This window comes from Haematobia irritans, chromosome 2 (genome assembly GCF_050003625.1).
Source record: "Haematobia irritans isolate KBUSLIRL chromosome 2, ASM5000362v1, whole genome shotgun sequence".
In the NCBI taxonomy this organism is placed as follows: Eukaryota; Metazoa; Arthropoda; class Insecta; order Diptera; family Muscidae; genus Haematobia; species Haematobia irritans.
The window spans coordinates 175,495,828-175,511,775 of NC_134398.1; positions in this window are offsets into that span (position 1 = coordinate 175,495,828).

Sequence of the window (15,948 nt, forward strand, 5' to 3'; positions counted from 1 at the left end):
TCTATAGAAATAAATTTTGAAAAATTTTCTATAGAAATAAAATTTGGAAAAATTTTCGATAGAAATGAAATTTTTAAAAAGTTTCTATAGAAATAGAATTTTTATAAAGGGTGATTCTTTTGAGGTTAGGATTTTCATGCATTAGTACGTGGGATTTCAGACATGGTGTCAAAGAGAAAGATGCTCAGTATGCTTTGACATTTCATCATGAATAGACTTACTAACGAGCCACAACGTCGAATTTTCAGTGAATGGGCCCTAGAAAAGTTGGCAGAAAATCCGCTTTTTTATCGACAAATTTTGTTCAGCGATGAGGCTCATTTCTGGTTGAATGGCTACGTAAATAAGCAAAATTGCCGCATTTGGAGTGAAGAGCAACCAGAAGCCGTTCAAGAACTGCCCATGCATCCCGAAAAATGCACTGTTTGGTGTGGTTTGTACGCTGGTGGAATCATTGGACCGTATTTTTTCAAAGATGCTGTTGGACGCAACGTTACGGTGAATGGCGATCGCTATCGTTCGATGCTAACAAACTTTTTGTTGCCAAAAATGGAAGAACTGAACTTGGTTGACATGTGGTTTCAACAAGATGGCGCTACATGCCACACAGCTCGCGATTCTATGGCCATTTTGAGGGAAAACTTCGGAGAACAATTCATCTCAAGAAATGGACCGGTAAGTTGGCCACCAAGATCATGCGATTTGACGCCTTTAGACTATTTTTTGTGGGGCTACGTCAAGTCTAAAGTCTACAGAAATAAGCCAGCAACTATTCCAGCTTTGGAAGACAACATTTCCGAAGAAATTCGGGCTATTCCGGCCGAAATGCTCGAAAAAGTTGCCCAAAATTGGACTTTCCGAATGGACCACCTAAGACGCAGCCGCGGTCAACATTTAAATGAAATTATCTTCAAAAAGTAAATGTCATGGACCAATCTAACGTTTCAAATAAAGAACCGATGAGATTTTGCAAATTTTATGCGTTTTTTTAAAAAAAAAGTTATCAAGCTCTTAACAAATCACCCTTTACAAATAAAATTTTGCAAATCTTTCGATAGAAATAAAAGTTTAGAAATTGTTCTATAGAAATAAAATTTTGCTAAAATTTTCTATAGAAATAAATTTTCGGAAAATTTTTCTATAGAAATAAAATTTTGCGATGCGATGTCGGCCGTTTGCAGTTTTTGCTTTTGAACAATAAAATATAATATATAAACATATTTTCTTTTGGAAACTAAAGTTGTACATCTTCTTTAAATATCAGCTATTATAAAATTGATTTTCTTCAGTGTATTACATTTTCCAAATTAAGACAGAGAACCTTCAGAATAATACAAAAACCACAAGCTAGACGAATGATGAGAAGGACAGACATTGAAATTCAATTTCAAAAGACCTCATTTGAGGTTCCAGGAAATCGTATGTTTTACGACGAGTATTGCTTAGCTTACAGAAGATTTTAGGTCGATTTTTTTCTTGCTGTTGCTACTCTGTCCCATTCATCTCCAGAAATTCCAGTCATGTGTGAGTGTGATTGGCTAGCTTATATTTTCATTTCATATCTAATGCCATTGTCTTATACTTGTGAAGCCCTTGATGAGTATCAAAGATGATGGGTTTTGATGATTGTTTTTTTTTTTTGTTTTTGGGTTTCGTATTTATTTTTAGACTAGCATCCCTCAAGTTTATTTTTCTTTTTTTGTTTAATTCGATCTTTAGTCTAGCATCTTAGATACGTCTCCTATTGTGTGCGATTTGGCGACATAGGTTGAAATATTCCTGGAATTCTATAGCGGAACTTTAGATTTTTGTTTTTGAATATAAAAATGTGTCCAAGGGTTTAATATATCAATGTGGGTTTTGTTGAGTCTTAATTGACAAAATCCCTCTAGGAAATGAGACTAATTTCGAATTTTTTTTTCGTAATTCCAAAGTAAATGGAAGTAGATCTACTCTCGATTACCTTCAATAGAAAAAAACTGGTGAATTTAACATGGGCTAAAACCAATTGACTACCTTATACACTACCAGTAAACGGTTGGGGAACTAAATAGTACCGATCTTTGGACATTTGGACACCCTCAGTTTTAGATTCACAGAACCGAGTTATTTTAAGTTAGTCATAGAGCTATTGAGGATCCAGTAAAAAAAAAGTAGCCAGCACGGTTGTCACTCGAGCCAAAAATAATCTACCAAAATTTGGAGAAAATTTTACAAAAAGATTACCAATACCACACAACACAAAAATTTAATAAGCAAAATTTTATTACTATAGAACATTTTATCAAACTTTTATTTCTATAGAAAATTTTGACACAATTTTATTTCTATAGAAAATTTTGTCAAAATTTTATTTCTATAGAAAATTTTGTCAAAATTTTATTTCTATTGAAAAATTTGTAAAAATTTTATTTCTATAGAAAAATTTGTAAAAATCTTATTTCTACAGAAAATTTTGTCAAAAATTTATTTCCATAGAAAATTTTGTCAAAATTTTATATCTATAGAAAATTTTGTCAAAATTTTAGTTCTATAGAAAATTTTGTCAACATTTTACTTCTATAGAAAATTTTGTTAAAATTTTATTTCTATCGAAAATTTTGTAAAACTTTTATTTCTATAGAAAATGTTGTCCGAATTTTATGTCTGCACACAATTTTGTTTCTATGGGAAATGTTGTTAACATTTTATTCCTGTACAATATGTTGTCAACATTTTATTTCTTATAAAATTTTGTACAAATTTTATTTCTATAGAAAATATTGTAAAAATTTTATTCCAATAGAAAATTTTGTCACAATTTTATTTCTAAAGAATATTTTATCAAAATTTTATTTTTATAGAAAATTTTGTCAAAATTTTATTTTTATAATGAAAATCTTATTTCTATAGAAGTTTTTGTCAAAATTTTATTTCTATAGAAAATGTTGTCAAAATGTTATTTCTATAGAACATTTTGTAAAAATTTTATTATTATAGAAAATTTTGTCAAAATTTTATTTTTATAAAAATTGTTTTTGAAAATTTTATTTCTATAGAAAATTTTGTTAAAATTTTATTTCTATAGAAAATTTTGTAATAATTTAATTTCTATAGAGAATGTTGCCAAAATTTTATTTCTGTAGAGAATTTTGTCAGAACTTTATTTCTACAAAAATTTTGTCAAAATTTTAGTTGTGTAGAAATTTTTTTTAAAATTTTAGTTCTATAGAAAATTTTGTTAAATTTTATTTCTATACAAAATTTTGTTAAGATTTTATTTTTATACAGAATTTTGTTAAAATGTTATTTCTATTTTGTAATAATTAAATTTCTATAGAAAATTTTGGTAAAATTTTATTTTATTGCAAAGTTTGTCAAAATTTTATTTCTATAGAAAATTTTGTCAAAATTTTGGTTGTGTAGAAAATTTTGTCAAAATTTTAGTCCTATAGAAAATTTTGTTAAATTTTATTTTTATAGAAAATTTTGTTAAGATTCTATTCCTATACAGAATTTTGTTAAAATGTTATTTCTATTATGTAGTAATTAAATTTCTATAGAAAATTTTGGTAAAATTTTATTTTATTGCAAAGTTTGTCAAAATTTTATTTCTATAGAAAATTTTGTCAAAATTTTGGTTGTGTAGAAAATTTTGTCAAAATTTTAGTCCTATAGAAAATTTTGTTAAATTTTATTTCTATAGAAAATTTTGTTAAGATTTTATTCCTATACAGAATATTGTTAAAATGTTATTTCTATAGAAAATTTTGTCACAATTTTATTGCTATAGAGAATTTTGTCAAAACTTTCTACAGAAAATTTTATTTCTATAGAAAATTTTGTCAAAATTTTATTTTTGTGAAAAAATTTTTTGAAAATTTTATTTCTATAGAAAATTTTCATTCATTTCATTTTTCAAATTCTTCTTTATTAATTTGATTTTTAAATACAATTCATTTAATGAGATTTTATCACAGTAGATATTACAACAAATGAGACACTGGCTGGCAATATAAGCTATGTTATTTAAGATACATATTATTAAAGGCAAAAACAGGTTAAAGACCTTTATATGAAATTAAACAAAAGTCAAATATTGTTGAAAATTAACATGCACGCAGAAGATTATCTAATTCAATAACCTAAAACAAACATATATTTTCAATTTGATAATTTAATAGTAAAATAAGAAATATTTTAATATACTCGCTCTACACAGGACCTTATCAAACAATAAGGGGAAGTTTCAATTTTGGGAAAATAATTTAAATTTAGCCTTTTGATGAAATCACAAATTTTCTCATATCCAGTTTCTTTATAAAGTAATGAAGTAGAGTATCTCCAATTCTTTCCATTGATAATTTTTAAACATTTATTTTGTACAATCTGTAACTTCTCCAAATGGGTCTTTGCAGCTTTGTACCAAACTGGACATGCATATGTTAAAATAGGTCTTATGATACCTTTGAACAGTAGATTCTTATTTTTATGATTCAGCAGAGACTTTCTACACAAAAGCGGCCACAACGCCCTTAACGATTTTAGCGATTTGTTACGGATCTCTTCTAAGTGTTTCCCATAATAGAAAATTTTGTTAAAATTTTATTTCTATAGAAAATTTTTTAATAATTTAATTTCCATAGAGAATGTTGCCAACATTTTATTTCTATAGAGAATTTTGTCAGAACTTTATTTCTACAGCAAATTTTGTTAAAATTTTATTTCCATAGAAAATTTTGTTAAAAATGTTATTTCTATGGAAAATTTTGTTAAAAATTTATTTCTATAGCAAAGTTTGTCAAAATTGTATTTCTTGAATTTTGTTAAAATTTTATTTTTATAAAAAAATTTTTTGAAAATTTTATTTCTATAGAAAATTTTGTTAAAATTTTATTTCTATAGAAAATTTTTTAATAATTTAATTTCAATAGAGAATGTTGCCAAACTTTTATTTCTATAGAGAATTTTGTCAGAACTTTATTTCTACAGCAAATTTTGTCAAAATTTTATTTCCATAGAAAATTTTGTTAAAAATGTTATTTCTATAGAAAATTTTGTTACAATTTATTTCTATAGCAAAGTTTGTCAAAACTGTATTTCTATAGAAAAGTTTGTCAAAATTTTATTTCTATAAAAAATTTTGTCAAAATTTTAGTTCTGTAGAAAATTTTGAAAAATTGTAGTCCTATAAAATTTTTTGTCAAAATCGTATTTCTATAGAACATGTTGTCAAAATTTTATTTCTATAGAAAATTTTGTCAAAATTTTATTTCAATGGAAAATTTTGTAAAACTTTTCCATGAAAATTTTTTTCAAAATTTTATTACTATAGAAAAATTTGCCAAAATTTTGCTACTATAGAAACTTTTGTCAAAATTTCATTTCTATAGCAAATTTTGTCAAGATTTTATTTTTTAAGAGTTGGATCTAACGCTAGATTTTAGTCTACTTTCTGGTGACAATGGGGTAGTAAGCGTTAACAACTCAAATGGTAAATGGTGGCAAACCCATCACCTCAAATCTTTAAGTGGTGTCCGTTGTTAAATTCTTTTTAGGGGCATTTTCTGTTTTGTTTTTTTTTTTGTGAAAACTGATCTTTGTTTTAAATTATTTCTTAGAAGGAGTTTGATTATTTGTTATGTTCATAGACATACAAGGTTCAAAGAACTTTAAAATCCTTGAGAGAGGTTGTTGACTCAAAGATAGCAAAACAAGGCATTTACAAAAAAGGAACATCGCTACGAAAAGGCAATGATATTTGGTTGATATTTTTTAGGTTCGAATTGAATTTAATAATTTTAAATTACATTCTATTCAAATTAAACAAAAAAATTATTTTAAATTAAATTTAAAAAATTAAAATGATTTTGAAAACAAAAATTAAAAGCAAAATAATAATAAAATTAATCTATTTTTAAGAAAAAATAGACCATTGAGTGGAGTAATAATGGTTAATAAGATTGTTTCAATATTTGCTTAAATTAAATTATTTTTAATTAAATTGAATTAAACTGAATTAAATATAATATTGCTAAATAACATTAAATTGAAATTAAAAATAAGGTGTAAATTTAAACAAAATATTATAAAATAAAATTAAAAAAATATTATAAAAAACTGAAATTTTGAAAACATTTTTTTCTTAAAATTTTATCATAATTTGATTTCTACAGGAAATGTTGTCAAAATTTTAGTTCTGTAGAAAATTTTGTCAAAATTTTATTTCTATAGAAAATTTTGTCCAAACTTTATTTCTACAGAAAATTTTTCAAAATTTTATTGCTATAGAAAATTTTGTCAAAATTTTATTTCTATAGAAAATTTGTCAATATTTTATTTCTTTAGAAAATTTTGTCAAAATTTTATTTCTATAGAAAAATTTTCAAAATTTTATTTCTATAGACAATTTGGCAACATTTTATTTCTATAGAAAATTTTTTCGAAATTTTATTTCTTTAGAAAATTTTGTTAAAATTTTATTTCAATTGAAAATTTTGTCAAAATTTTATTTCTATAGAAAATGTTTATCAAAATTTTATTTTTATAAAAAAAAATTGTGAACATTTTATTTTTAAAGAATATTTTGTCAACATTTTATTTCTATCGAAAATATTGTCAAAATTTAATTGCTTAGAAAATTTTGTCAAAATTTTATTTCTATAGAAAATTTTGTCAAAATTTTATTTCTATAGAAAATTTTGTCAAAATTTTATTTCTATAGAAAATTTTATCAAAATTTTATTTCTATGAAAAATTTTGTCAAAATTTTATTTCAATAGAAAATTTTGTCAAAATTTTATTTCTACAAAAAAAATTTTGTCAAAATTTTATTTCTATAGAAAATTTTGTCAAAATTTTATTTCTATAGAAAATTTTGTCAAAATTTTATTTCTATAAAAAAATTTTGTCAAAATTTTATTTCTATAAAAAAATTTTGTCAAAATTTTATTTCTATAGAAAATTTTGTCAAAATTTTATTTCTATAGAAAATTTTGTCAAAATTTTATTTCAAAAGAAAATTTGTCAAAATTTTATTTCTATAGAAAATTTTTCAAAATTCTATTTCAAAAGAAAATTTGTCAAAATTTTATTTCTATAGAAAATTTTTCAAAATTTTATTGCTATAGAAAATTTTATCAAAATTGTATTTCTATCGAAAATTTTGTCAAAATTTTATTTCTATAGAAAATGTTTATCAAAATTTTATTTTTATAAAAAAATTGTGAACATTTTATTTTTAAAGAGTATTTTGTCAAAATTTAATTGCTATAGAAAGTTTTGTTAAAATTTTATTTCTATAGAAAATTTTGTCAAGGTTTTATTTCTATAGAAAATTTTGTCAAAATTTTATTTCTATAGAAGATTTTGTCAAAATTTTATTTCTATAAAAAATGTTTGTCAAAATTTTTTTTTTATAGAAAATTTTTGTAAAAATTTTATTTCTATAGAATATTTTGTCAAAAAATAAATGAAATTATATGAAATTATAATAAATGAAATTTAATTTTAAAATTAAAACTAAAATTAAATAATTTTGATTTATTTCAGAAGAAATAAACTAATGTGTGCAGAATTTTACATCCTCATTAGTTCTCTAGTCTTTGGAAAGGTATTGTTTCCACGACACATTGCTAAACCCATACTTGAAATTTTGAGATCTGCTTTAAAAAATCCAAAATATTAGAAAAAAAACGGGAATAACAACAGAAACGTGTTTATTTTTTTGTAGCATTCCAGGAATGCCACATATATACAAATTGCTCAATTAATCATATTTATCCATATTGAGGAGCATTAGTGTTTATTACGTTGACTTTATCTAATCAAACGGCTAACGACTTCAAGTCTATGGCATCTTTCTAAATATTTTCTCAATTGGTCATCTTGAGCGCCGTGTGTGTGGTCCATGTCATTAAGTCCTCATGAAATATGGTTAAGATGACCATTAAAGGCAATGCAACAAATGACAAAATTACTTCCTCTAATCGTAAACAAGAGACAATAAGGCAATATGGATGAATGGTCTTCAAGAAATCAGCAAACAAAAAAAGAAATGTGTGAATTAGATCAACAAAAACAATGAAATGAAATAAAATGTATAAAAAATGGGAAAATTATGGTGTGTCTAAAGAAGTAACAAAAAACTCAACAACAATAATCAAGCGGTGTCGATCAAACCATTGACGAATCAATGAAGAATGACATTAATGCAGAAAAAAAAACATTGCATAGATACACTGAAAAACACACTCAAAAAAAGTGAACCCTCTATTTCACTAAAGCCAATTTAACTTTATTTTAGTTCATGGAATTATTATGTTTGGAGAAAGTTTCCTTTACTCTAATAATTTTTTGTGTACGTTAGTTAAATTAACTAAAACCGAGGAAAAAAATATACTCAAATGAAGCATAAAGATTAACTAAATTCGTGCCTTCCACAAAATAGTTCAGAATTTCTTTAAATTTGTAAATTTTACCAAAAATGCATCCATAATGAACTTCGTATGTCACTAAAGACATTCTTGCAATTTTGAAATCCAAGTTTTTCCTTCAAACTACAAAATTTTCTTTAACAAGTGAAAAAACTTAGTTATGTCTAATAAATTTTCTTGAATTTGTCGAAAAATATTTACTTATTTTTACGACCTCGGCGCGATGCAAACGTTGGTAATACTGTTTAGTTAAAATTTTCTAAAATTAACCGAAAGTTTTCTTACTGGTGGGTTCACTGTTTTTTCAGTGCAGTTTTTATCGATAGATATGAATACAGGAAAAAAAAACATACATTTTCGAAAAATCTGAAACGCATTCAAATTTTTAGAATTTTGAGAAATGATATCTGGGGGTATATTTGGGGGCTATTGGGCTATACGGATCAATTTTGGCATGGTTGTTATCGACCATATACTAGCGCAATGTACCAATTTACAACCGGATCGCATGAATTTTGCTCCTTCAAGGAGCTTCGGAGGTCAAATCTGGGGATCGGTTTATGTGGTGGCTATATATAATTATGAACCGATATGGACCAATTTTTGCGTGGTTGTTAGAGACCACATACTAGCGCAATGTACTAAATTTCAGTCGGATCGAATGAACTTTGCTTCCCTTAGAGGCTCCGGAGGTCAAATCTGGGGATCGGTTTATATGGTGGCTATATATAATTATGGACCGATATGGACCAAGGATATTAGAGACCATATATCAACACCATGTACAAAATTTCAGCCGGATCGAATGAAATTTGCTTCCCTTAGAGGCTCCGAAGGTCAAATCTGGGGATCGGCTTATATGGGGGCTATATGTAATTATGGACCGATGTGGACCAATTTTTGCATGTTTGTTAGAGACCATATAATAACAACACATACCAAATTTCAGCCCGATCGGATGAAAGAGAAGCACTCTTTTAGGATCAGCAAGCCAAATCTGGGGATCGGTTTATATGGGGGCTATCTATAATTATGGGCCGATATAGACCCATTTTTGAATGTTTGTTAGAGATCATATACTAAAACCACGTACCAAATTTCAGCTAGATGGGATGAACTATGTTTTTCTGAGAGGCTGCGCAAGCCAAATCTGGAGGTCCGTTTATATGGGGGCTATACGTACAAGTGGACCGATATGGCCCATTTGCAATACCATTCGACCTAAATCACATGGTGCAGGGTATAAGAACACAGAAAAAAATTTCACGAAAATTTTTCCAATTAAAATTTTAATTGAGTTTTAAAAAATATTCAATTAAAAATTTAATTGATTCAACAAATTTTTTAATTGAAACAAAAATTAATCACAAAAATTAATAGTTTCAATTAATTTTTTAATTAGATCAATTACTTTTTAAATTGACCTTCAATTAATTTTTTAATTGATACTATCATTTCTGTGATTGAAGACATTTCAATTAAAAAATTAATTGGATCAATTAATTTCGTGATTGAACCAGAAAAAAAAAATTTTTTGTGTGAAACATATAATAAACTTTTTATACTCTGCGCCACACTGTGGACCAGGGTATTATAAGTTAGTGCATATGTTTGTAACACCCAGAAGGGGACGAGATAGGCACATGGTGTCTTTGGCAATAATGCTCAGGGTGGGTCCCTGAGTCGATATAACCATGTCCGTCTGTCCATCCGTCCGTCTGTCTGTGAACACATTTTTGTGATCAAAGTTTAGGTCGCAATTTAAGTCCAATCGCCTTCAAATTTGGCACATGTTCCTAATTTGGGTCAGAATAGAACCCTATTGATTTTGGAAGAAATCGGTTCAGACTTAGATATAGCTCCCATATATATCTTTCGCCCGATATGCATTAATATGGACCCAGCAGCCAGAGTTTTGGCCGAATTTGGTTGAAATATTGCACTAGGAGTACAATTAGTAGTATAGTCATGTGTGCCAAATTTGATTGAAATCGGTTCAGATTTAGATATAGCACCCATATATATATTTCGCCCGATATGCACTTATATGGACCCAGAAGCCAAAGTTTCATCCCGATTAGCTTGAAAGTTTGCACAAGGAGTACAATTGGTAGTATAGTCATGTGTGCCAAATTTGATTGAAATCGGTTCAGATTTAGATATAGCTCCCATATATATGTTTTTCTGATTTCGACAAAAATGGTCAAAAAAACATTTTTCTCGTAAAATCGCCACTGCTTAGTTGAAAAGTTGTAAAAATGACTCTAATTTTCCTAAACTTCTAATACATATATATCGAGCGATATATCATAAATAAACTTTTGCGAAGTTTCCTTAAAAGTACTTCAGATTTAAATGTTTCCCATATTTTTTACCAATATTGTGTTCCACCCTAGTGCATTAGCCAACTTAAATTTTGAGTCTATATATTTTGTAAAAGTCTATCAAATTCTGTCCAAATCGAGTGATATTTAAATTTATGTATTTGGGACAAACCTTTATATATAGCACCCAACACATTTGACGGATGTGATATGGTATCGAAAATTTAGATCTACAAAGTGGTGCAGGGTATAATATAGTCGGCCCCGCCCGACTTTAGACTTTCCTTACATGTTTTATATAGCCTTGTTTATTAACATTTTTATTTTCCCAATGAAAGCAAATTCAATTAAAAATTAGTTCATTTCGTGATTGAAGTCCAAAAATATTTTTTTTTTCTGTGTAAAAATTAATGCAGACATCCTACAGACATTTACCAACCAAATGGCAGTATGGAAGGACGGGCGGACGGACGGACGCTTGGACAGACATATGCATGCATGCATTCAAGTTGGACAGATGGACATACCGCAATGACGTTAAATACTAATGAAACAAGATCAACCCGGTGACGATGTGATCGATGTGCAGACCACACATGGTGTTTCGAACATAGACGATCATCCATCATTTTGCCATTAGCAGCAGCACCATCATCATCATCATCACCACCACCCAATAGCCCCAGTAGTGTGACAAGATTGCCAAGATGGCCATAGTTTGGTGGCCAAAGGGAGAGACTTTGAGGGGCATGTTACTACTGGATAGTCTGAATTGACACGAATGTAATGAGAATATATCATCGCCTTGGAAAACGCGTTTCTTTTTCGGAAAACATCAAGCAATGACCACTCGCACTCGAACGTTCAACATCAATCGATGGAGTGAAGGCAAAAAAAAAGAGAAAAACACATCTTTTCTATGATTTTGTTGAGTGTGAACGAATGACTGGCGTGTCGAAGGAACAAAAAACCATAATGGATTTTTAATATGGCATTAGAGAAAAATAAACAATTCATTAGAGAATGTCTCCAAACGAACAGAAAAAAAAACGGCATTAGAAGATAAATGCATAAAAACTACGTAGAATGATTGAAATTCTTAAAATGTGTGAAATTGCCAATGATAATTGACAGCGAAGAATTAGAAATTTAGAATATCGAAATGGACGAACGAATTTGCAATAGTCGTTTGTTGAGAAAGATAAGAAATATAAGACATTTTTTAAAAATTAAAAAAAAAAATACTTTTTTAAAATAAATATATTTACATAATTAATATAATTTTTAAGCTTCATTATACCGTCCACCATAGGATGGGGGGTATATTAACTTTGTCATTCCGTTTGTAACACATCGAAATATTGCTCTAAGACCCCATAAAGTATATATATTCTTGGTCGTGGTGAAATTCTGAGTCGATCTAAGCATGTCCGTCCGTCCGCCCGTCCGCCCGTCCGTCTGTTGAAATCACGCTAACTTCCGAACGAAACAAGCTATCGACTTGAAACTTGGCACAAGTAGTTGTTATTGATGTAGGTTAGGTTAGGTTAGGTGGCAGCCCGATGTATCAAGCTCACATAGACTATTCAGTCCATTGTGATACCACATTGGTGAACTTCTCTCTTATCACTGAGTGCTGCCCGATTCCATGTTAAGCTCAATGACAAGGGACCTCATTTTTATAGCCGAGTCCGAACGGCGTTCCACATTGCAGTGAAACCATTTAGAGAAGCTTTGAAACCCTCAGAAATGCCACCAGCATTACTGAGGTGGGATAATCCACCGCTGAAAAATTTTTTGGTGTTCGGTCGAAGCAGGAATCGAACCCACGACCTTGTGAATGCAAGGCGGGCATGCTAACCATTGCACCACGGTGGCTCCCATTGATGTTGGTCGGATGGTATTACAATTGGGCCATATCGGTCCACTTTAATGTATAGCCCCCATATAAACAGACCCTCAGATTTGGCTTGGGGAGCCTCAAAGAAAAGCAAATTTCATCCGATCCGGCTGAAATTTGGTACATGGTGTTGGTATATGGTCTCTAACAACCATGCAAAAATTGGTCCACATCGGTCCATAATTATATATAGCCCCCATATAAACCGATCCCCAGATTTGGCTTGCGGAGCCTCAAAGAGAAGCAAATTTCATCCGATCCGGCTGAAATTTGGTACATGGTGTTGGTATATGGTCTCTAACAACCATGCAAAAATTGGTCTACATCGGTCCATAATTATATATAGCCCCCATATAAACCGATCCCCAGATTTGGCTTGCGGAGCCTCAAAGAGAAGCAAAGTTCATCCGATCCGGCTGAAATTTGGTACATGGTGTTGGTATATGGTCTCTAACAACCATGCTAAATTGGTCCACATCGGCTCATAATTATATATAGCCTCCATATAAACCGATCCCCAGATTTGGCTTGCGGAGCCTCAAAGAGAAGCAAATTTCATCCGATCTGGCTGAAATTTTGTATGTGGTGTTGGTATATGGTCTCTAACAACCATCCGATCCGGCTGAAATTTGGTACATGGTGTTAGTATATGGTCTCTATAAACCGATCCCCAGATTTGACCTCCGGGGCCTCTTGGAAGTGCAAAATTCATCCGATTCGGTTGAAATTTGGTACGTCAAGTTAGTATATGGTATCCAACAACCATGCAGGATTTGGTTCATATCAGTCCATAATTATATATAGCCCCCATATAAACCGATCCCCAGATTTGACCTCCGGTGCCTTTTGGAGAAGCAAAATTCATCCGATCTGCTTGAAATTTGGTACGTGGTGATCGTATATGATATTTAACAACCATGCCAAAAGTGGTCCATATCAGTCCATAATCATATATAGCCCCATATAAACCTATCCCGAGATTTGGTGTTGGAGCCTCTTGGAGGAGCAAATTTCATCCGAGTGAGTTGAAATTTGGTACATTGTGCTAGTATGTGGTCGTTAACAACCATGCCTAACTAGGTCCATATCGGTCTATAGTTATATATAGCCCTCAGATAAATAGATCCCCAATCACACAAAAATTTGTCTATATCAAGTTCATAATTATATAGAGCCCACATATAAGCGACCCCTATATTTCAATTCTGGCTCTCTACGTACCGTGCAAAAAGTCCATATCGATTCGTAATTATTTGTAGACTTACCTATACATACCTTTTTTGTCTAATATATACCACGTATGGACTAACTCACAATTTAGAAAAACGATGTTAAGAAGTTTTAAGATACCACAACCCAATTAATTCGATTGTGGATGACAGTATTTCGTAGAAGTTTCTACGCAATCCATGATGGAGGGTAGAGGTGTGCACGTGACACGAAATTGTCGTAACTCACGAAAATTTTCGTGACTCACGTGTGAGTCGTGAGTCACGCTCATCGCAACGGCGTGAGTGTTCGTGAGCGTTATTATCAAACCAAAATGTCGTGCGTGAGCGTGAGTCACGAAAATATTATCTTCGTGAGTGTGCGTGAGTAAAGATTTACGCTCACCGACATAAAACGCTCACCGACATAATCCCGCTCACCAACATAAAACGCTTAAGAGTTAAATTCATTTACAATTTTAGTGACACGTGGGATTTTAAGAGTGTAATAACGCTCTCGATTTTAGTAATGCTCATATTTTCAGACACGTCGCTAAGGTAAATTACTCAAAAAATTGTTCGTGAGTCACGACATTTTTCGTGAGTCACGATATTTTTCGTGAGTCACGGTAGTTTTCGTGAGTCACGACATTTTCGTGCGTGAGTGTGCGTGAGTACAAATTTTCTTTTCGTGAATGTGCGTGAGCGTGAGTCTTAGCAAACAATATCGTGCGTGAGTGTGCGTGAGTCCTACCAAACAATATCGTGCGTGAGTGTGCTTGAGTAAGATTTTTCCGTCGTGAGTGTGCGTGAGCGTGAGCAAAATATTACTCACGTGCACACCTCTAGTAGAGGGTACATAAGATTTGGCCTGGCCGAACTTACGGCTGTATATACTTGTTTAGACTAAAGTTTAATTTACATTAAGCAAAATTAACTTAATAATATTTAATTTAAATTGTATTTAGCTGATTTTAAATTTAAGATAGAATAATTTAAATTAATACAATTTAATTGAATTTAAATAAAATTATTTTAATTAAATTTATTTCAAATTATTTAAACTTAAATTAAATTTAGATTAATTAAAATTAAATTGATTTTATTTAATTGCTATTGATTGAGTTTCCTCACATGTTTGGTCTTAAATTATGAAAAAGAAATATCACAAGAGGTCATTGATCACTTCGCCACTTCGCACAATACCATACAATGTTGTATTTTTTTGTTTTGTGATAGATGATATGCTTGTGAATATTTTTCAAAAACAAAAAAGGAGTAAACATTTTATGAAGCGCATAGTAAGCAGATTTTCAAAGAATCGTAATCAGGGTGGATTTTTAATCCCTAGACTGGAATATTTTGTGTCTTTGCTGACTGATGTCTGATGACTGATGGATGTCTAATCTCTATTGTAGGCTTGAAATTGTATACCGCTGTTATTGCTGATGCTTATTCATTGTGAGACTTTACTTGGAACAAGAGCAATCATAATGACGTGTGTATAAAAACAACATTGTTGTCGATCTACTATTGCCATATTGATCATTGTATTGGTTTGCTATATAATCGTATTTTAGCGGCTATTTTGTGTATGTGAGTATCTGTCACTCTTTATCACTTAGTGTGACCAACAAAACTTGCTAGATCAAATAAAATTTAACAGCAAATAGCTAAATGTTGAAAAAATAGTCAAAAAGAAGAGGCAAATTTAATTTATATAATTTATAAGATTTTCCATTCGATTTTCGATTTATTTAAAATGTTGCCATTTAATAGATAGATTTCGAAGAAAATGTATTAAGATCTTATTAACATTTATTTTACAAAATATTGATAATAACTACCAGGGCTCGAATCCGAGTCCAGCATTTTTCATCAGCTCGACTCCGACTCCGGAGTCGACTCCGGGTATTATAACTAAATCTCATTTTAATGCCACTAATTTGTAGTTCTATTGTGGGGGTATGGTAAGTGGATCGATATAAAGTATCGTATTTTTTTTTTAATATTTTTTTAAAAAAGACCTTAAAAAAGGTCTTAATTAGATTTAGACATTAGATGCCAATTAAACTCTATATTTCAAATTTAGGGCAATGTTT